This window comes from Pseudophryne corroboree, unplaced genomic scaffold (genome assembly GCF_028390025.1).
Source record: "Pseudophryne corroboree isolate aPseCor3 unplaced genomic scaffold, aPseCor3.hap2 scaffold_739, whole genome shotgun sequence".
Classification (NCBI taxonomy): Eukaryota; Metazoa; Chordata; class Amphibia; order Anura; family Myobatrachidae; genus Pseudophryne; species Pseudophryne corroboree.
Genome location: NW_026970319.1, coordinates 25,288 through 45,398, shown reverse-complemented (window position 1 = coordinate 45,398; position 20,111 = coordinate 25,288). Strand labels below are relative to the sequence as shown.

The 20,111-nt window shown below is 49.5% G+C and overlaps 21 non-coding genes and 3 pseudogenes across 21 annotated transcripts; all 24 read right to left on the bottom strand.

Moving 5' to 3' along the window:
• Positions 1-71: 71 nt before the first annotated feature.
• Positions 72-235, bottom strand: LOC135040387 (U1 spliceosomal RNA). The gene has a single exon (XR_010234292.1). It is a non-coding gene; the product is annotated as a U1 spliceosomal RNA (small nuclear RNA).
• Positions 236-933: 698 nt separating this feature from the next.
• LOC135040328 (U1 spliceosomal RNA) lies at positions 934-1,069 on the bottom strand (annotated as a pseudogene).
• A 152-nt stretch (positions 1,070-1,221) lies between these two features.
• On the bottom strand, positions 1,222-1,385 carry LOC135040383 (U1 spliceosomal RNA). The gene has a single exon (XR_010234288.1). It is a non-coding gene; the product is annotated as a U1 spliceosomal RNA (small nuclear RNA).
• Positions 1,386-4,624: 3,239 nt separating this feature from the next.
• On the bottom strand, positions 4,625-4,788 carry LOC135040269 (U1 spliceosomal RNA). Its single transcript, XR_010234199.1, has one exon. It is a non-coding gene; the product is annotated as a U1 spliceosomal RNA (small nuclear RNA).
• Positions 4,789-5,458: 670 nt separating this feature from the next.
• On the bottom strand, positions 5,459-5,621 carry LOC135040282 (U1 spliceosomal RNA). The gene has a single exon (XR_010234212.1). It is a non-coding gene; the product is annotated as a U1 spliceosomal RNA (small nuclear RNA).
• A 142-nt stretch (positions 5,622-5,763) lies between these two features.
• Positions 5,764-5,927, bottom strand: LOC135040399 (U1 spliceosomal RNA). The gene has a single exon (XR_010234304.1). It is a non-coding gene; the product is annotated as a U1 spliceosomal RNA (small nuclear RNA).
• A 674-nt stretch (positions 5,928-6,601) lies between these two features.
• Positions 6,602-6,764, bottom strand: LOC135040337 (U1 spliceosomal RNA). Its single transcript, XR_010234257.1, has one exon. It is a non-coding gene; the product is annotated as a U1 spliceosomal RNA (small nuclear RNA).
• A 152-nt stretch (positions 6,765-6,916) lies between these two features.
• On the bottom strand, positions 6,917-7,080 carry LOC135040409 (U1 spliceosomal RNA). Its single transcript, XR_010234314.1, has one exon. It is a non-coding gene; the product is annotated as a U1 spliceosomal RNA (small nuclear RNA).
• Positions 7,081-7,754: 674 nt separating this feature from the next.
• LOC135040313 (U1 spliceosomal RNA) lies at positions 7,755-7,917 on the bottom strand. Its single transcript, XR_010234241.1, has one exon. It is a non-coding gene; the product is annotated as a U1 spliceosomal RNA (small nuclear RNA).
• A 152-nt stretch (positions 7,918-8,069) lies between these two features.
• On the bottom strand, positions 8,070-8,233 carry LOC135040272 (U1 spliceosomal RNA). The gene has a single exon (XR_010234202.1). It is a non-coding gene; the product is annotated as a U1 spliceosomal RNA (small nuclear RNA).
• Positions 8,234-8,931: 698 nt separating this feature from the next.
• LOC135040340 (U1 spliceosomal RNA) lies at positions 8,932-9,068 on the bottom strand (annotated as a pseudogene).
• Positions 9,069-9,220: 152 nt separating this feature from the next.
• Positions 9,221-9,384, bottom strand: LOC135040407 (U1 spliceosomal RNA). Its single transcript, XR_010234312.1, has one exon. It is a non-coding gene; the product is annotated as a U1 spliceosomal RNA (small nuclear RNA).
• A 674-nt stretch (positions 9,385-10,058) lies between these two features.
• Positions 10,059-10,221, bottom strand: LOC135040319 (U1 spliceosomal RNA). The gene has a single exon (XR_010234247.1). It is a non-coding gene; the product is annotated as a U1 spliceosomal RNA (small nuclear RNA).
• A 152-nt stretch (positions 10,222-10,373) lies between these two features.
• Positions 10,374-10,537, bottom strand: LOC135040378 (U1 spliceosomal RNA). Its single transcript, XR_010234284.1, has one exon. It is a non-coding gene; the product is annotated as a U1 spliceosomal RNA (small nuclear RNA).
• Positions 10,538-11,211: 674 nt separating this feature from the next.
• Positions 11,212-11,374, bottom strand: LOC135040299 (U1 spliceosomal RNA). The gene has a single exon (XR_010234228.1). It is a non-coding gene; the product is annotated as a U1 spliceosomal RNA (small nuclear RNA).
• Positions 11,375-11,526: 152 nt separating this feature from the next.
• Positions 11,527-11,690, bottom strand: LOC135040385 (U1 spliceosomal RNA). Its single transcript, XR_010234290.1, has one exon. It is a non-coding gene; the product is annotated as a U1 spliceosomal RNA (small nuclear RNA).
• Positions 11,691-12,388: 698 nt separating this feature from the next.
• Positions 12,389-12,524, bottom strand: LOC135040344 (U1 spliceosomal RNA; annotated as a pseudogene).
• A 152-nt stretch (positions 12,525-12,676) lies between these two features.
• On the bottom strand, positions 12,677-12,840 carry LOC135040392 (U1 spliceosomal RNA). The gene has a single exon (XR_010234297.1). It is a non-coding gene; the product is annotated as a U1 spliceosomal RNA (small nuclear RNA).
• A 2,945-nt stretch (positions 12,841-15,785) lies between these two features.
• Positions 15,786-15,949, bottom strand: LOC135040350 (U1 spliceosomal RNA). The gene has a single exon (XR_010234263.1). It is a non-coding gene; the product is annotated as a U1 spliceosomal RNA (small nuclear RNA).
• A 151-nt stretch (positions 15,950-16,100) lies between these two features.
• Positions 16,101-16,264, bottom strand: LOC135040286 (U1 spliceosomal RNA). The gene has a single exon (XR_010234216.1). It is a non-coding gene; the product is annotated as a U1 spliceosomal RNA (small nuclear RNA).
• A 664-nt stretch (positions 16,265-16,928) lies between these two features.
• On the bottom strand, positions 16,929-17,092 carry LOC135040317 (U1 spliceosomal RNA). The gene has a single exon (XR_010234245.1). It is a non-coding gene; the product is annotated as a U1 spliceosomal RNA (small nuclear RNA).
• Positions 17,093-17,244: 152 nt separating this feature from the next.
• LOC135040398 (U1 spliceosomal RNA) lies at positions 17,245-17,408 on the bottom strand. Its single transcript, XR_010234303.1, has one exon. It is a non-coding gene; the product is annotated as a U1 spliceosomal RNA (small nuclear RNA).
• A 671-nt stretch (positions 17,409-18,079) lies between these two features.
• Positions 18,080-18,242, bottom strand: LOC135040315 (U1 spliceosomal RNA). Its single transcript, XR_010234243.1, has one exon. It is a non-coding gene; the product is annotated as a U1 spliceosomal RNA (small nuclear RNA).
• A 152-nt stretch (positions 18,243-18,394) lies between these two features.
• Positions 18,395-18,558, bottom strand: LOC135040271 (U1 spliceosomal RNA). The gene has a single exon (XR_010234201.1). It is a non-coding gene; the product is annotated as a U1 spliceosomal RNA (small nuclear RNA).
• Between the last annotated feature and the right edge of the window lie 1,553 nt (positions 18,559-20,111).

Here is a 20,111-nt window from a genome sequence, read left to right as displayed (position 1 = left end):
GAACTCTCGAAAGAAGAACAAGGCTAGAGGAAGATCTGAGACAAAGAAATCTGACTTTTTCCAGAGCTGGCCAGAGGAAAGCACAAACACAGTCCCCCACTACCACAAATAATGCAGTCGAGTTTCCCACATTTGGGGAAATCACAGGGGTCAGCATACCCAGAATGCAATGAATGAACCTCACCCTGGGAGAACAATCTTCATGACCATGGTATCGCCTATGCAAAATAAGTATGATTTGGGATAGGGCTGGGGAGGGCCGCTGCTCAGGCACATCTCTGTCAAGTAAAGGAGATTCAACTGAGGCAGCACAAGGGAACTCTCATCTGGGGACAACAACTGCAGGGAGAACACATATTTTCAGATGAACATGTGAGGGCAGAAGGCTGCCTAATACTGAAGCACCCCCAAACAACAAACCAAATGCAACAACTAGTGCAAGCATTCCTGGGGGAAGGCCTGCAGCAGATGGATTTGCATATGGTGATGTCATCCAAGCAGTGGGTCAAAGTTGGCTTCAACCCTCGTCTGCATATGAAAAGAGAAAAGGGGCGTGCAGGGCATGGCGGCCTTTTGCAGCGCTTGGATGACCCCTAGTTTGCATTACACACCTCCTCCCTCCTTCGGTGTGGGGCTCATGTTGGCTATGCCCCAGCCCCTGAAGCATTAAAGCTGATTTCTTGCAGCAGCTGGGCACTGTAACTGCTCCAGAGCTACTCTGTAAGGCAAGTAAAAGGGTGTGGGCCCTGCAGCACTACCTGTAGTTCGCATTGTGCGTTGGAAGGCACGAAGTAAGCAGACGGGAGAAGTCAGGATTGTGCGCAAGGGCATAGAAGGGAGCGGCTCAAGAAAAGAGAAGTGGAAACAGACAGCAAACTAGGCTGGAGAGAGACCTGAGACAAAGAGATCTGAATTATACGAGAGCCGACGAGGGGAAACACAAATTATGCAGTCAAGTTTCCCACATTTGGGGAAATCGCAGGAGCAGCACACCCAGAGTGCAATGGTTGAGCCTTGCCCTGGGAGAAGCACCTTCATGATCATAGTATCTCACCTGGCAGGTAAGTAGGAGTTGGGCTAGAGCTGGGGAGGGTCGCTGCTCGGGTTCCCCCCTGTGAAGTGAAGGAGATCCAACTGAAGCAGCACCAGGGAACTCTCGAAAGAAGAACAAGGCTAGAGGAAGATCTGAGACAAAGAAATCTGACTTTTACCAGAGCTGACCAGAGGAAAGCACAAACACAGTCCCCCACTACCACAAATAATGCAGTCGAGTTTCCCACATTTGGGAAAATCACAGGGGTCAGCATACCCAGAATGCAATGAATGAACCTAACCCTGGGAGAACAATCTTCATGACCATGGTATCTCCTATGCAAAATAAGTATGATTTGGGATAGGGCTGGTGAGGGCCGCTGCTCAGGCACATCTCTGTCAAGTAAAGGAGATTCAACTGAGGCAGCACAAGGGAACTCTCATCTGGGGACAACAACTGCAGGGAGACCACATCTTTTCAGATGAACATGGGAGGGCGAAGGCTGCCTAATACTGAAGCACCATCAAATATCAAACCATGGCCCTCATTCCGAGTTGATCGCTCGCAAGGCGATTTTAGCAGAGTTACACACGCTAAGCCGCCGCCTACTGGGAGTGAATCTTAGCTTCTTAAAATTGCGACCGATGTATTCGCAATATTGCGATTACAAACTACTTAGCAGTTTCAGAGTAGCTTCAGACTTACTCTGCATCTGCGATCAGTTCAGTGCTTGTCGTTCCTGGTTTGACGTCACAAACACTCCCAGAGTTCGCCCAGACACTCCCCCGTTTCTCCGGCCACTCCTGCGTTTTTTCCGGAAACTGTAGCGTTTTTTCCCACACGCCCATAAAACGGCCTTTTTCCGCCCAGTAACACCCATTTCCTGTCAATCACATTACGATCGCCGGAGCGAAGAAAAATCCGTGAGTAAAAATACTTTCTTCATTGTAAAATTACTTGGCGCAGTCGCAGTGCGAATATTGCGCATGCGTACTAAGCAGAATTTCACTGCGATGCGATGAAATTTACAGAGCGAACGACTCGGAATGAGGGCCCATATGCAACAACTAGTACAAGCACTCCTGGGGGAAGGTCTGCAGCAGACGGATTTGCATACGGTGATGTAAATCCAAGCAGTGGGCCAAAGTTGACTGGAACCCTCATCTGCATATGAAAAGAGAAAAGGGGCATGCAGGGCATGGCGGCCTTTTGCAGTGCTTGGATGACCCCTAGTTCGCATTAAACACCCCCACCCTCCTTTGGTGTGGGGCTCATGTTGGCCATGCCCCATCCCCTGATGCATTCAAGCTGATTTCTTGCAGCAGCTGGGCACTGTAACAGCTCCAGAGCTGTTCTGTAAGGCAAGTAAAAGTGTGTGGGCCCTGCAGCACCACCTGTTGTTCGCATTGTGCGTTGGAAGGCACAAATTAAGCAGACGGGAGGAGAAGTCAGGATAGTGCGCAAGGGCATTCTTTTCTCTTAGTCCGGGGGCAAGGCTTCAAAATGGGGTCTGCAACGGAGGAGACACAGGGGGCGTGGTCACAGCAGCTTTTCTCTACAGTCTGCACCAGCAGGAGCCTACACCATTTTTTATGATCACGCTGAACTGCAGTGCGACTGCAATTACAGCATGGTCAAGAAGGGAGGCGTCATGCTGGGTGGCCATGCCCTGTCACTGTGCAGGAGCCAGCACCGCTCACACACTAGTCCCCGGGTGCAGCCCCCAACCCCCGGGACACCCGGAGCAACAAAATGTAGATTCAGGCCACCAGGCCACGCCCCTACCTATGAAACCATGCCTCCTTTTTACCATTGCGCTGTTTATCTGCGCGCACTGCATTACAATCTCCCTCGCCACCTCTCTGGGTGTCACCAGTGATAGTGACACCTCTGCCATGCTTGTAGCAGCTGGTCCTAAGATCTACGCCTCAAGCCCTGAGTGTTTGCCCTTGTGACTTGTTGATCATCATAGCGAAGCAGATGCTTACAGAAAACTGCAGGGGCTTAGATTGAAAATAAAAACAATTGATGGGTATAAGGTAGAGAGGAGTGGGTACGGTTCTCCGAGAACCGAATTCCCCACGAACTCCACGTGGTTTACATTGGTCCGAGGCAGGCTCGGTTGTTCCTGCCTGACTCGGAAAACCTGAACAAGGGAAAATGTCATCATCCCGCTGTCAGATTCTCGTGAGATTCGGATTCCATATAAAGAGCTGCGCGTTGCTGCCATTTTTACTCGTGCATTGAAGAGAGAGCGGAGAGGACGTGGCTATGTTCTCTCAGTGGAAATCTCAATATCAGTGCTCAGTATCAGTGGTTACTTATTGCTGCTCAGTAATACTAGTAGTGTGTCTCTCCTGCTCAGTGTCAGTTCTCAGTAGTATCCTCATCAGTGCTCAGTATCACTGCTCATTGTCTTGTGCTGCATTGTGGTGCTCAGCATACTACAGTACATTACTAATAGTCCAGTGCTGCATCTTGCTGCTCAGTGTCAGTTCTAGTATCCTCATCAGTGCTCACTATCACTGCTCATTGCATTGTGGTGTTCTGTATACTACAGTAACATAGTAATATAGTATATATAGAGGAGCGGGTTCGGTTCTCCGAGAACCGAATTCCCGACGAACTCCACGTGGTTTACACTGGTCCGAGGCAGGCTCGGTTGTTCCTGCCTGACTCGGAAAACCTGAACAAGGGAAAATGTCATCATCCCGCTGTCGGATTCTCGCGAGATTCGGATTCCATATAAAGAGCTGCGCGTTGCCGCCATTTTTACTCGTGCATTGAAGAGAGAGCGGAGAGGACGTGGCTATGTTCTCTCAGTGGAAATCTCAATATCAGTGCTCAGTATCAGTGGTTACTTATTGCTGCTCAGTAATACTAGTAGTGTGTCTCTCCTGCTCAGTGTCAGTTCTCAGTAGTATCCTCATCAGTGCTCAGTATCACTGCTCATTGTCTTGTGCTGCATTGTGGTGCTCAGCATACTACAGTACATTACTAATAGTCCAGTGCTGCATCTTGCTGCTCAGTGTCAGTTCTAGTATCCTCATCAGTGCTCACTATCACTGCTCATTACATTGTGGTGTTCTGTATACTACAGTAACATAGTAATATAGTAACATATGGTAACATAGTTTTTGAGGTTGAATAGAGGCAAATTGCCCATCGTGTTCAACCTGTTTTAAGTTGTGATGATTCTACATACTTGCTGAATAATGTTTTATGACTAGTTAGCTACTATAACTCATGTTACCCCCGGATTAACCATGTTGATATTTTAAGTATTATAACCTTGGATAGCTTTTTCATTCAGAAATGTATCCATTCCTTTTTTAAATCCAATTACAGAGTCCGCCATTACCACCTTCCCTGGCAGGGAATTCCACATCCTGATTGCCCTAACAGTGAAGATCATAGTATCTCACCTGGCAGGTAAGTAGGAGTTGGGCTAGAGCTGTGGAGGATTGCTGCTCGGGCACCCCCTGTCAAGTGAAGGAGATCCAACTGAGGCAGCACAAGGGAACTCTCGAAAGAAGAACAAGGCTAGAGGAAGATCTGAGACAAAGAAATCTGACTTTTACCAGAGCTGACCAGAGGAAAGCACAAACACAGTCCCCCACTACCACAAATAATGCAGTCGAGTTTCCCACATTTGGGGAAATCACAGGGGTCAGCATACCCAGAGTGCAATGAATGAACCTCACCCTGGGAGAACAATCTTCATGACCATGGTATCTCCTATGCAAAATAAGTATGATTTGGGATAGGGCTGGGGAGGGCCGCTGCTCAGGCACATCTCTGTCAAGTAAAGGAGATTCAACTGAGGCAGCACAAGGGAACTCTCATCTGGGGACAACAACTGCAGGGAGAACACATATTTTCAGATGAACATGGGAGGGCAGAAGGCTGCCTAATACTGAAGCACCCCCAAACAACAAACCAAATGCAACTACTAGTGCAAGCATTCCTGGGGGAAGGCCTGCAGCAGACGGATTTGCATATGGTGATGTCATCCAAGCAGTGGGTCAAAGTTGGCTTCAACCCTCGTCTGCATATGAAAATAAAAAAGGGGTGTGCAGGGCATGGCTGCCTTTTGCGGCGCTTGGATGACCCCTAGTTCGCATTAAACACCTCCACCCTCCTTCGGTGTGGGGCTCATGTTGGCTATGCCCCAGCCCCTGAAGCATTCAAGCTGATTTCTTGCAGCAGCTGGGCACTGTAACAGCTCCAGAGCTGCTCTGTAAAGCAAGTAAAAGGGTGTGGGCCCTGCAGCACTACCTGTAGTTTGCATTGTGCGTTGGAAGGCACAAAGTAAGCAGACGGGGAAGTCAGGATAGTGCACAAGGGCATAGAAGGGAGCGGCTGAAGAAAAGAGAAGTGGAAACAGACAGCAAACTAGGCTGGAGAGAGACCTGAGACAAAGAGATCTGAATTATACGAGAGCCGACCAGGGGAAACACAAATTATGCAGTCAAGTTTCCCACATTTGGGGAAATCGCAGGGGCAGCACACCCAGAGTGCAATGGGTGAGCCTTGCCCTGGGAGAAGCACCTTCATGATCATAGTATCTCACCTGGCAGGTAAGTAGGAGTTGGGCTAGAGCTGGGGAGGGTCTCTGCTCGGGCACCCCCCTGTCAAGTGAAGGAGATCCAACTGAGGCAGCACAAGGGAACTCTCAAAAGAAGAACAAGGCTCTGAAACAAAGAAATCTGACTTTTACCAGAGCTGACCAGAGGAAAACACAAACACAGTCCCCCACTACCACAAATAAAGCAGTCGAGTTTCCCACATTTGGGGAAATCACAGGGGTCAGCATACCCAGAATGCAATGAATGAACCTCACCCTGGGAGAATAATCTTCATGACCATGGTATCTCCTATGCAAAATAAGTATGATTTGGGATAGAGCTGGGGAGGGCCGCTGCTCAGGCACATCTCTGTCAAGTTAAGGAGATTCAACTGAGGCAGCACAAGGGAACTCTCATCTAGGGACAACAACTGCAGGGAGAACACATATTTTCAGATGAACATGGGAGGGCAGAAGGCTGCCTAATACTGAAGCACCCCCAAACAACAAACCAAATGCAACAACTAGTGCAAGCATTCCTGGGGGAAGGCCTGCCGCAGATGGATTTGCATATGGTGATGTCATCCAAGCAGTGGGTCAAAGTTGGCTTCAACCCTCGTCTGCATATGAAAACAGAAAAGGGGCGTGCAGGGCATGGTGGCCTTTTGCTGCGCTTGTCTGACCCCTAGTTTGCATTAAACACCTCCACCCTCCTTCGGTGTGGGGCTCATGTTGGCTATGCCCCAGCCCCTGAAGCATTCAAGCTGATTTCTTGCAGCAGCTTGGCACTGCAACAGCTCCAGAGCTGCTCTGTAAGGCAAGTAAAAGGGTGTGGGCCCTGCAGCACTACCTGTAGTTTGCATTGTGCATTGGAAGGCACAAAGTAAGCAGACGGGAGGAGAAGTCAGGATAGTGCACAAGGGTATAGAAGGGAGCGGCTGAAGAAAAGAGAAGTGGAAACAGACAGCAAACTAGGCTGGAGAGAGACCTGAGACAAAGAGATCTGAATTATACGAGAGCCGACCAGGGGAAACACAAATTATGCAGTCAAGTTTCCCACATTTGGGGAAATCGCAGGAGCAGCACACCCAGAGTACAATGGGTGAGCCTTGCCCTTGGAGAAGCACCTTCATGATCATAGTATCTCACCTGGCAGGTAAGTAGGAGTTGGGCTAGAGCTGGGGAGGGTCGCTGCTCGGGCACCCCCCTGTAAAGTGAAGGAGATCCAACTGAGGCAGCACAAGGGAACTCTCGAAAGAAGAACAAGGCTAAAGGAAAATCTGAGACAAAGAAATCTGACTTTTACCAGAGCTGACCAGAGGAAAGCACAAACACAGTCTCCCACTACCACAAATAATGCAGTCAAGTTTCCCACATTTGGGGAAATCACAGGGGTCAGCATACCCAAAATGCAATGAATGAACCTCACCCTGGGAGAAAAATCTTCATGACCATGGTATCTCCTATGCAAAATAAGTATGATTTGGAATAGGGCTGGGGAGGGCCGCTGCTCATGCACATCTCTGTCAAGTAAAGGAGATTCAACTGAGGCAGCACAAGGGAACTCTCATCTTGGGACAACAACTGCAGGGAGAACATATATTTTCAGATGAACATGGGAGGGCAGAAGGCTGCCTAATACTGAAGCACCCCCAAACAACAAACCAAATGCAACAACTAGTGCAAGCATTCCTGGGGGAAGGCCTTCCGCAGAGGGATTTGCATATGGTGATGTCATCCAAGCAGTGGGTCAAAGTTGGCTTCAACCCTCGTCTGCATATGAAAAGAGAAAAGGGGCGTGCAGGGCATGGTGGCCTTTTGCGGCGCTTGGCTGACCCCTAGTTTGCATTAAACACCTCCACCCTCCTTTGGTGTGGGGCTCATGTTGGCTATGCCCCAGCCCCTGAAGCATTCAAGCTGATTTCTTGCAGCAGCTGGGCACTGTAACAGCTCCAGAGCTGCTCTGTAAGGCAAGTAAAAGGGTCTGGGCCCTGCAGCACTACCTGTAGATCGCATTGTGCGTTGTAAGGCACAAAGTAAGCAGACAGGAGGAGAAGTCAGGATAGTGCGCAAGGGCATAGAAGGGAGCGGCTCAAGAAAAGAGAAGTGGAAACAGACAGCAAACTAGGCTGGAGAGAGACCTGAGACAAAGAGATCTGAATTATACGAGAGCCGACCAGGGGAAACACAAATTATGCAGTCAAGTTTCCCACATTTGGGGAAATCGCAGGGGCAGCACACCCAGAGTGCAATGGGTGAGCCTTGCCCTGGGAGAAGCACCTTCATAATCATAGTATCTCACCTGGCAGGTAAGTAGGAGTTGGGCTAGAGCTGGGGAGGGTCGCTGTTCGGGCACCCCCCTGTCAAGTGAAAGAGATCCAACTGAGGTAGCACAAGGGAACTCTCGAAAGAAGAACAAGGCTAGAGGAAGATCTGAGACAAAGAAATCTGACTTTTTCCAGAGCTGACCAGAGGAAAGCACAAACACAGTCCCCCACTACCACAAATAATGCTGTCGAGTTTCCCACATTTGGGGAAATCACAGGGGTCAGCATACCCAGAATGCAATGAATGAACCTCACCTTGGGAGAACAATCTTCATGACCATGGTATCGCCTATGCAAAATAAGTATGATTTGGGATAGGGCTGGGGAGGGCCGCTGCTCAGGCACATCTCTGTCAAGTAAAGGAGATTCAACTGAGGCAGCACAAGGGAACTCTCATCTGGGGACAACAACTGCAGGGAGAACACATATTTTCTGATGAACATGTGAGGGCAGAAGGCTGCCTAATACTGAAGCACCCCCAAACAACAAACCAAATGCAACAACTAGTGCAAGCATTCCTGGGGGAAGGCCTGCAGCAGATGGATTTGCATATGGTGATGTCATCCAAGCAGTGGGTCAAAGTTGGCTTCAACCCTCGTCTGCATATGAAAAGAGAAAAGGGGCGTGCAGGGCATGGCGGCCTTTTGCAGCGCTTGGATGACTCCTAGTTCGCATTACACACCTCCACCCTCCTTCGGTGTGGGGCTCATGTTGGCTATGCCCCAGCCCCTGAAGCATTCAAGCTGATTTCTTGCAGCAGCTGGGCACTGTAACTGCTCCAGAGCTACTCTGTAAGGCAAGTAAAAGGGTGTGGACCCTGCAGCACTACCTGTAGTTCGCATTGTGCGTTGGAAGGCACGAAGTAAGCAGACGGGAGAAGTCAGGATAGTGCGCAAGGGCATAGAAGGGAGCGGCTCAAGAAAAGAGAAGTGGAAACAGACAGCAAACTAGGCTGGAGAGAGACCTGAGACAAAGAGATCTGAATTATACGAGAGCCGACGAGGGGAAACACAAATTATGCAGTCAAGTTTCCCACATTTTGGGGAAATCGCAGGAGCAGCACACCCAGAGTGCAATGGTTGAGCCTTGCCCTGGGAGAAGCACCTTCATGATCATAGTATCTCACCTGGCAGGTAAGTAGGAGTTGGGCTAGAGCTGGGGAGGGTCGCTGCTCGGGTTCCCCCCTGTGAAGTGAAGGAGATCCAACTGAGGCAGCACCAGGGAACTCTTGAAAGAAGAACAAGGCTAGAGGAAGATCTGAGACAAAGAAATCTGACTTTTACCAGAGCTGACCAGAGGAAAGCACAAACACAGTCTCCCACTACCACAAATAATGCAGTCAAGTTTCCCACATTTGGGGAAATCACAGGGGTCAGCATACCCAAAATGCAATGAATGAACCTCACCCTGGGAGAAAAATCTTCATGACCATGGTATCTCCTATGCAAAATAAGTATGATTTGGAATAGGGCTGGGGAGGGCTGCTGCTCATGCACATCTCTGTCAAGTAAAGGAGATTCAACTGAGGCAGCACAAGGGAACTCTCATCTTGGGACAACAACTGCAGGGAGAACATATATTTTCAGATGAACATGGGAGGGCAGAAGACTGCCTAATACTGAAGCACCCCCAAACAACAAACCAAATGCAACAACTAGTGCAAGCATTCCTGGGGGAAGGCCTGCCGCAGATGGATTTGCATATGGTGATGTCATCCAAGCAGTTGGTCAAAGTTGGCTTCAACCCTCGTCTGCATATGAAAAGAGAAAAGGGGCGTGCAGGGCATGGTGGCCTTTTGCGGCGCTTGGCTGACCCCTAGTTTGCATTAAACACCTCCACCCTCCTTTGGTGTGGGGCTCATGTTGGCTATGCCCCAGCCCCTGAAGCATTCAAGCTGATTTCTTGCAGCAGCTGGGCACTGTAACAGCTCCAGAGCTGCTCTGTAAGGCAAGTAAAAGGGTGTGGGCCCTGCAGCACTACCTGTAGTTCGCATTGTGCGTTGGAAGGCACAAAGTAAGCAGACAGGAGGAGAAGTCAGGATAGTGCGCAAGGGCATAGAAGGGAGCGGCTCAAGAAAAGAGAAGTGGAAACAGACAGCAAACTAGGCTGGAGAGAGACCTGAGACAAAGAGATCTGAATTATACGAGAGCCGACCAGGGGAAACACAAATTATACAGTCAAGTTTCCCACATTTGGGGAAATCGCAGGAGCAGCACACCCAGAGTGCAATGGGTTAGCCTTGCCCTGGGAGAAGCACCTTCATGATCATAGTATCTCACCTGGCAGGTAAGTAGGAGTTGGGCTAGAGCTGGGGAGGGTCGCTGCTCGGGTACCCCCCTGTCAAGTGAAGGAGATCCAACTAAGGCAGCACAAGGGAACTCTCGAAAGAAGAACAAGGCTAGAGGAAAATCTGAGACAAAGAAATCTGACTTTTACCAGAGCTGACCAGAGGAAAGCACAAACACAGTCCCCCACTACCACAAATAATGCAGCTGAGTTTCCCACATTTGGGGAAATCACAGGGGTCAGCATACCCAAAATGCAATGAATGAACCTCACCCTGGGAGAAAAATCTTCATGACCATGGTATCTCCTATGCAAAATAAGTATGATTTGGAATAGGGCTGGGGAGGGCCGCTGCTCATGCACATCTCTGTCAAGTAAAGGAGATTTAACTGAGGCAGCACAAGGGAACTCTCATCTGGGGACAACAACTGCAGGGAGAACACATATTTTCAGATGAACATGGGAGGGCAGAAGGCTGCCTAATACTGAAGCACCCCCAAACAACAAACCAAATGCAACAACTAGTGCAAGCATTCCTGGGGGAAGTTCTGCAGAAGACGGATTTGCATACGGTGATGTCATCCAAGCAGTGGGTCAAAGTTGGCTTCAACCCTCATCTGCATATGAAAAGAGAAAAGGGGCGTGCAGGGCATGGCGGCCTTTTGCGCTGCTTGGATGACCCCTAGTTCGCATTAAACACCTCCACCCTCCTTTGGTGTGGGGCTCATGTTGGCCATGCCCCATCCCCTGAAGCATTCAAGCTGATTTCTTGCAGCAGCTGGGCACTGTAACAGCTCCAGAGCTGCTCTGTAAGGCAAGTAAAAGGGTGTGGGCCCTGCAGCACTACCTGTAGTTTGCATTGTGCATTGGAAGGCACAAAGTAAGCAGACGGGAGGAGAAGTCAGGATAGTGCACAAGGGTATAGAAGGGAGCGGCTGAAGAAAAGAGAAGTGGAAACAGACAGCAAACTAGGCTGGAGAGAGACCTGAGACAAAGAGATCTGAATTATACGAGAGCCGACCAAGGGAAACACAAATTATGCAGTCAAGTTTCCCACATTTGGGGAAATCGCAGGGGCAGCACACCCAGAGTGCAATGGGTGAGCCTTGCCCTGGGAGAAGCACCTTCATGATCATAGTATCTCACCTGGCAGGTAAGTAGGAGTTGGGCTAGAGCTGGGGAGGGTCGCTGTTCGGGCACCCCCCTGTCAAGTGAAAGAGATCCAACTGAGGCAGCACAAGGGAACTCTCGAAAGAAGAACAAGGCTAGAGGAAGATCTGAGACAAAGAAATCTGACTTTTTCCAGAGCTGGCCAGAGGAAAGCACAAACACAGTCCCCCACTACCACAAATAATGCAGTCGAGTTTCCCACATTTGGGGAAATCACAGGGGTCAGCATACCCAGAATGCAATGAATGAACCTCACCCTGGGAGAACAATCTTCATGACCATGGTATCGCCTATGCAAAATAAGTATGATTTGGGATAGGGCTGGGGAGGGCCGCTTCTCAGGCACATCTCTGTCAAGTAAAGGAGATTCAACTGAGGCAGCACAAGGGAACTCTCATCTGGGGACAACAACTGCAGGGAGAACACATATTTTCAGATGAACATGTGAGGGCAGAAGGCTGCCTAATACTGAAGCACCCCCAAACAACAAACCAAATGCAACAACTAGTGCAAGCATTCCTGGGGGAAGGCCTGCAGCAGATGGATTTGCATATGGTGATGTCATCCAAGCAGTGGGTCAAAGTTGGCTTCAACCCTCGTCTGCATATGAAAAGAGAAAAGGGGCGTGCAGGGCATGGCGGCCTTTTGCAGCGCTTGGATGACCCCTAGTTTGCATTACACACCTCCTCCCTCCTTCGGTGTGGGGCTCATGTTGGCTATGCCCCAGCCCCTGAAGCATTCAAGCTGATTTCTTGCAGCAGCTGGGCACTGTAACTGCTCCAGAGCTACTCTGTAAGGCAAGTAAAAGGGTGTGGGCCCTGCAGCACTACCTGTAGTTCGCATTGTGCGTTGGAAGGCACGAAGTAAGCAGACGGGAGAAGTCAGGATAGTGCGCAAGGGCATAGAAGGGAGCGGCTCAAGAAAAGAGAAGTGGAAACAGACAGCAAACTAGGCTGGAGAGAGACCTGAGACAAAGAGATCTGAATTATACGAGAGCCGACGAGGGGAAACACAAATTATGCAGTCAAGTTTCCCACATTTGGGGAAATCGCAAGAGCAGCACACCCAGAGTGCAATGGTTGAGCCTTGCCCTGGGAGAAGCACCTTCATGATCATAGTATCTCACCTGGCAGGTAAGTAGGAGTTGGGCTAGAGCTGGGGAGGGTCGCTGCTCGGGTTCCCCCCTGTGAAGTGAAGGAGATCCAACTGAAGCAGCACCAGGGAACTCTCGAAAGAAGAACAAGGCTAGAGGAAGATCTGAGACAAAGAAATCTGACTTTTACCAGAGCTGACCAGAGGAAAGCACAAACACAGTCCGCCACTACCACAAATAATGCAGTCGAGTTTCCCACATTTGGGAAAATCACAGGGGTCAGCATACCCAGAATGCAATGAATGAACCTCACCCTGGGAGAACAATCTTCATGACCATGGTATCTCCTATGCAAAATAAGTATGATTTGGGATAGGGCTGGTGAGGGCCGCTGCTCAGGCACATCTCTGTCAAGTAAAGGAGATTCAACTGAGGCAGCACAAGGGAACTCTCATCTTGGGACAACAACTGCAGGGAGACCACATCTTTTCAGATGAACATGGGAGGGCGGAAGGCAGCCTAATACTGAAGCACCATCAAATATCAAACCATGGCCCTCATTCCGAGTTGATCGCTCGCAAGGCGATTTTAGCAGAGTTACACACGCTAAGCCGCCGCCTACTGGGAGTGAATCTTAGCTTCTTAAAATTGCGACCGATGTATTCGCAATATTGCGATTACAAACTACTTAGCAGTTTCAGAGTAGCTTCAGACTTACACGGCATCTGCGATCAGTTCAGTGCTTGTCGTTCCTGGTTTGACGTCACAAACACTCCCAGAGTTCGCCCAGACACTCCCCCGTTTCTCCGGCCACTCCTGCGTTTTTTCCGGAAACTGTAGCGTTTTTTCCCACACGCCCATAAAACGGCCTGTTTCCGCCCAGTAACACCCATTTCCTGTCAATCACATTACGATCGCCGGAGCGAAGAAAAAGCCGTGAGTAAAAATACTTTCTTCATTGTAAAATTACTTGGCGCAGTCGCAGTGCGAATATTGCGCATGCGTACTAAGCAGAATTTCACTGCGATGCGATGAAATTTACAGAGCGAACGACTCGGAATGAGGGCCCATATGCAACAACTAGTACAAGCACTCCTGGGGGAAGGTCTGCAGCAGACGGATTTGCATACGGTGATGTAAATCCAAGCAGTGGGCCAAAGTTGACTGGAACCCTCATCTGCATATGAAAAGAGAAAAGGGGCATGCAGGGCATGGCGGCCTTTTGCAGTGCTTGGATGACCCCTAGTTCGCATTAAACACCTCCACCCTCCTTTGGTGTGGGGCTCATGTTGGCCATGCCCCATCCCCTGATGCATTCAAGCTGATTTCTTGCAGCAGCTGGGCACTGTAACAGCTCCAGAGCTGTTCTGTAAGGCAAGTAAAAGGGTGTGGGCCCTGCAGCACCACCTCTTGTTCGCATTGTGCGTTGGAAGGCACAAATTAAGCAGACGGGAGGAGAAGTCAGGATAGTGCGCAAGGGCATTCTTTTCTCTTAGTCCGGGGGCAAGGCTTCAAAATGGGGTCTGCAACGGAGGAGACACAGGGGGCGTGGTCACAGCAGCTTTTCTCTACAGTCTGCACCAGCAGGAGCCTACACCATTTTTTATGATCACGCTGAACTGCAGTGCGACTGCAATTACAGCATGGTCAAGAAGGGAGGCGTCATGCTGGGTGGCCATGCCCTGTCACTGTGCAGGAGCCAGCACCGCTCACACACTAGTCCCCGGGTGCAGCCCCCAACCCCCGGGACACCCGGAGCAACAAAATGTAGATTCAGGCCACCAGGCCACGCCCCTACCTATGAAACCATGCCTCCTTTTTACCATTGCGCTGTTTATCTGCGCGCACTGCATTACAATCTCCCTCGCCACCTCTCTGGGTGTCACCAGTGATAGTGACACCTCTGCCATGCTTGTAGCAGCTGGTCCTAAGATCTACGCCTCAAGCCCTGAGTGTTTGCCCTTGTGACTTGTTGATCATCATAGCGAAGCAGATGCTTACAGAAAACTGCAGGGGCTTAGATTGAAAATAAAAACAATTGATGGGTATAAGGTAGAGAGGAGCGGGTTCGGTTCTCCGAGAACCGAATTCCCCACGAACTCCACGTGGTTTACATTGGTCCGAGGCAGGCTCGGTTGTTCCTGCCTGACTCGGAAAACCTGAACAAGGGAAAATGTCATCATCCCGCTGTCAGATTCTCGTGAGATTCGGATTCCATATAAAGAGCTGCGCGTTGCTGCCATTTTTACTCGTGCATTGAAGAGAGAGCGGAGAGGACGTGGCTATGTTCTCTCAGTGGAAATCTCAATATCAGTGCTCAGTATCAGTGGTTACTTATTGCTGCTCAGTAATACTAGTAGTGTGTCTCTCCTGCTCAGTGTCAGTTCTCAGTAGTATCCTCATCAGTGCTCAGTATCACTGCTCATTGTCTTGTGCTGCATTGTGGTGCTCAGCATACTACAGTACATTACTAATAGTCCAGTGCTGCATCTTGCTGCTCAGTGTCAGTTCTAGTATCCTCATCAGTGCTCACTATCACTGCTCATTGCATTGTGGTGTTCTGTATACTACAGTAACATAGTAATATAGTATATATAGAGGAGCGGGTTCGGTTCTCCGAGAACCGAATTCCCGACGAACTCCACGTGGTTTACACTGGTCCGAGGCAGGCTCGGTTGTTCCCGCCTGACTCGGAAAACCTGAACAAGGGAAAATGTCATCATCCCGCTGTCGGATTCTCGCGAGATTCGGATTCCATATAAAGAGCTGCGCGTTGCCGCCATTTTTACTCGTGCATTGAAGAGAGAGCGGAGAGGACGTGGCTATGTTCTCTCAGTGGAAATCTCAATATCAGTGCCCAGTATCAGTGGTTACTTATTGCTGCTCAGTAATACTAGTAGTGTGTCTCTCCTGCTCAGTGTCAGTTCTCTGTAGTATCCTCATCAGTGCTCAGTATCACTGCTCATTGTCTTGTGCTGCATTGTGGTGCTCAGCATACAACAGTACATTACTAATAGTCCAGTGCTGCATCTTGCTGCTCATGTTGGCTATGCCCCAGCCCCTGAAGCATTCAAGCTGATTTCTTGCAGCAGCTGGGCACTGTAACAGCTCCAGAGCTGCTCTGTAAGGCAAGTAAAAGGGTGTTGGCCCTGCAGCACTACCTGTAGTTTGCATTGTGCGTTGGAAGGCACAAAGTAAGCAGACAGGAGAAGTCAGGAGAGTGCACAAGGGCATAGAAGGCAGGGGCTCAAGAAAAGAGAAGTGGAAACAGACAGCAAACTAGGCTGGAGAGAGACCTGAGACAAAGAGATCTGAATTATACGAGTAGCCGACCAGAGGAAACACAAATTATGCAGTCAAGTGTCCCACATTTGGGGAAATCGTAGGAGCAGCACACCCAGAGTGCAATGGGTGAGCCTTGCCCTGGTAGAAGCACCTTCCTGATCATAGTATCTCACTTGGCAGGTAAGTAGGAGTTGGGCTTGAGCTGGGGAGGGTCGCTGCTCGGATACCCCCCTGTCAAGTGAAGGAGATCCAACTGAGGCAGCACAAGGAAACTCTCGAAAAAAAACAAGGCTAGAGGAAGATCTGAGACAAAGAAATCTGACTTTTACCAGAGCTGACCAGAGGAAAGCACAAACACAGTCCCCCACTACCACAAATAATGCAGTCGAGTTTCCCACATTTGGGGAAATCACAGGGGTCAGCATACCCAGAATGCAATGAATGAACCTCACCCTGGGAGAACAATCTTCATGACCATGGTATCTCCTATGCAAAATAAGTATGATTTGGGATAGGGCTGGGGAGGGCCGCTGCTCAGGCACATCTCTGTCAAGTAAAGGAGATTCAACTGAGGCAGCACAAGGGAACTCTCATCTGGGGACAACAACTGCAGGGAGAACACATATTTTCAGATGAACATGGGAGAGCAGAAGGCTGCCTAATGCACCCCAAACAACAAACCAAATGCAACAACTAGTACAAGCATTCCTGGGGGAAGGTCTGCAGAAGACGGATTTGCATACGGTGATGTCATCCAAGCAGTGGGCCAAAGTTGGCTGGAACCCTCATCTGCATATGAAAAGAGAAAAGGGGTATGCAGGGCATGGCGGCCTTTTGCGGCGCTTGGATGACCCTTAGTTCGCATTAAACATCTTCCCCCCCTGTCGGTGTGGGGCTCATGTTGGCTATGCCCCAGCCCCTGAAGCATTCAAGCTGATTTCTTGCAGCAGCTGGGCACTGTAACAGCTCCAGAGCTGCTCTGAAAGGCAAGTAAAAGGGTGTGGGCCCTGCAGCACTACCTGTAGTTTGCATTGTGCGTTGGAAGGCACAAAGTAAGCAGACAGGAGAAGTCAGGAGAGTGCACAAGGGCATAGAAGGCAGCGGCTCAAGAAAAGAGAAGTGGAAACAGACAGCAAACTAGGCTGGAGAGAGACCTGAGACAAAGAGATCTGAATTATACGAGTAGCCGACTAGAGGAAACACAAATTATGCAGTCAAGTGTCCCACATTTGGGGAAATCGTAGGAGCAGCACACCCAGAGTGCAATGGGTGAGCCTTGCCCTGGGAGAAGCACCTTCATGATCATAGTATCTCACCTGGCAGGTAAGTAGGAGTTGGGCTAGAGATGGGGAGGGTCGCTGCTCGGGCACCCCCCTGTCAAGTGAAGGAGATCCAACTGAGGCAGCACAAGGAAACTCTCGAAAAAAGAACAAGGCTAGAGGAAGATCTGAGACAAAGAAATCTGTCTTTTACCAGAGCTGACCAGAGGAAAGCACAAACACAGTCCCCCACTACCACAATTAATGCAGTCGAGTTTCCCACATTTGGGGAAATCACAGGGGTCAGCATACCCAGAATGCAATGAATGAACCTCACCCTGGGAGAACAATCTTCATGACCATGGAAACTCCTATGCAAAATAAGTATGATTTGGGATAGGGCTGGGGAGGGCCGCTGCTCAGGCACATCTCTGTCAAGTAAAGGAGATTCAACTGAGGCAGCACAAGGGAACTCTCATCTGGGGACAACAACTGCAGGGAGAACACATATTTTCAGATGAACATGGGAGGGCAGAAGGCTGCCTAATACTGAAGCACCCCCAAACAACAAACCAAATGTAACAACTAGTAAAAGCATTCCTGGGAGAAGGTCTGCAGAAGACGGATTTGCATATGGTGATGTCATCCAAGCAGTGGGCCAAAGTTGGCTGGAACCCTCATCTGCATATGAAAAGAGAAAAGGGTTATGCAGGGCATGGCGGCCTTTTGCGGTGCTTGGATGACCCCTAGTTCGCATTAAATACCTCCACCCTCCTTCGGTGTGGGGCTCATGTTGGCTATGCCCCAGCCCCTGAAGCATTCAAGCTGATTTCTTGCAGCAGCTGGGCACTGTAACAGCTCCAGAGCTGCTCTGTACGGCAAGTAAAAGGGTGTGGGCCCTGCAGCACTACCTGTAGTTCGCATTGTGCGTTGGAAGGCACAAAGTAAGCAGACGGGAGAAGTCAGGATAGTGCGCAAGGGCATAGAAGGGAGCGGCTCAAGAAAACAGAAGTGGAAACAGACAGCAAACTAGGCTGGAGAGAGACCTGAGACAAAGAGATCTGAATTATACGAGAGCCGACCAGGGGAAACACAAATTATGCAGTCAAGTTTCCCACATTTGGGGAAATCGCAGGAGCAGCACACCCAGAGTGCAATGGGTGAGCCTTGCCCTGGGAGAAGCACCTTCATGATCATAGTATCTCACCTGGCAGGTATGTAGGAGTTGGGCTAGAGCTGGGGAGGGTCGCTGCTCGGGTACCCCCCTGTCAAGTGAAGGAGATCAAACTGAGGCAGCACAATGGAACTCTCGAAAGAAGAACAAGGCTAGAGGAAGATCTGAGACAAAGAAATCTGACTTTTACCAGAGCTGACAAGAGGAAAACACAAACACAGTGCCCCACTACCACAAATAATGCAGTTGAGTTTAACACATTTGGGGAAATCACAGGGGTCAGCATACCCAGAATGCAATGAATGAACCTCACCCTGGGAGAACAATCTTTATGACCATGGTATCTCCTATGCAAAATAAGTATGATTTGAGATAGGGCTGGGGAGGGCCGCTGCTCAGGCACATCTCTGTCAAGTAAAGGAGATTCAACTGAGGCAGCACAAGGGAACTCTCATCTGGGGACAACAACTGCCGGGAGAACACATATTTTCAGATGAACATGGGAGGGCAGAAGGCTGCCTAATACTGAAGCACGCCCAAACAACAAACCAAATGCAACAACTAGTACAAGCATTCCTGGGAGAAGGTCTGCAGAAGACGGATTTACATACGGTGATGTCATCCAAGCAGTGGGCCAAAGTTGGCTGGAACCCTCATCTGCATATGTTGAAGATACAATTTGTGAATTGCATTTAACACTATCTCCCTTTCCTGGGGAGAAGATGGTAGGGCCGATTTGAAAAACCGGCGAGGAGGCACCTCTTCGAATTTCAGCTTGTAACCCTGAGAAACAATTTCTATTGCCTAGGGATCCACCTGCGAATGAACCCAGATGTGGCTGAAAACTCGAAGACGTGCCCTCAACTGGGCGGACTCCTTTAGCGGAGCCCCAGCGTCATGCGGTGGATTTTGTAGAGGCCGGGGAGGACTTCTGTTCCTGGGAACTAGCTGTGTTGTGCAGCTTCTTCCCTCTGCCCTTACCTCTGGCAAGAAAGGACGCACCTCGTACTTTCTTGTTTCTCTGTGATCGAAAGGACTGCATTTGATAATGTGGTGCTTTCTTAGGCTGTGAGGGAATATAAGGCAAAAAATTTGATTTACCAGCTGTAGCTGTGGAGACTAGGTCCGAGAGACCTTTCCCAAACAATTCCTCACCCCTGTAAGGTAAAACCTCCATATGCCTTTTTGAGTCGGCATCACCTGTCCATTGCCGGGTCCATAGGACTCGTCTAGCAGAAATCGACATAGCGTTTATTCTAGAACCCAGTAGACTAATGTCACTTTGAGCATCTCTCATATATAGGACAGCATCTTTTATATGCCCTATGGTCAATAACATAGCATCCTTATCTAGGGACTCAATCTCTGCTGATAAGGTATCTGTCCATGCTGCCACCGCGCTACAACCCCGGCCGACGCAATTGCCGGTCTGAGTAAGGTACCAGAATGTGTGTAAATGGACTTTAGGGTAACCTCCTGCTTGCGGTCAGCAGGGTCCCTGATGGTAGCCGTATCCTGGGATGGCAGCGCTACCTTTTTGGATAAGCGTGTCAATGCTTTATCCACCCTAGGGGAGGATTCCCACCGTATCCTGTCCATTGGCGGGAAAGGATACGCCATAAGAATCCTTTTGGGAATCTGCAGCTTTTTGTCTGGAGATTCCCAAGCTTTTTCACATAATTCGTTCAACTCATGTGAGGGGGGAAAGGTTATCTCAGGTTTCTTTCCCTTATACATGTGTACCCTCGTGTCAGGGACAGGGGACTCTGTGATGTGCAAAACATCTTTTATTGCAATAATCATATATCGAATACATTTAGCCAATTTTGGCTGTAACTTTGCATCATCGTAGTCGACACTGGAGTCAGAATCTGTGTCGGTATCTGTGTCAACTATTTGGGATAGTGGGCGCTTTTG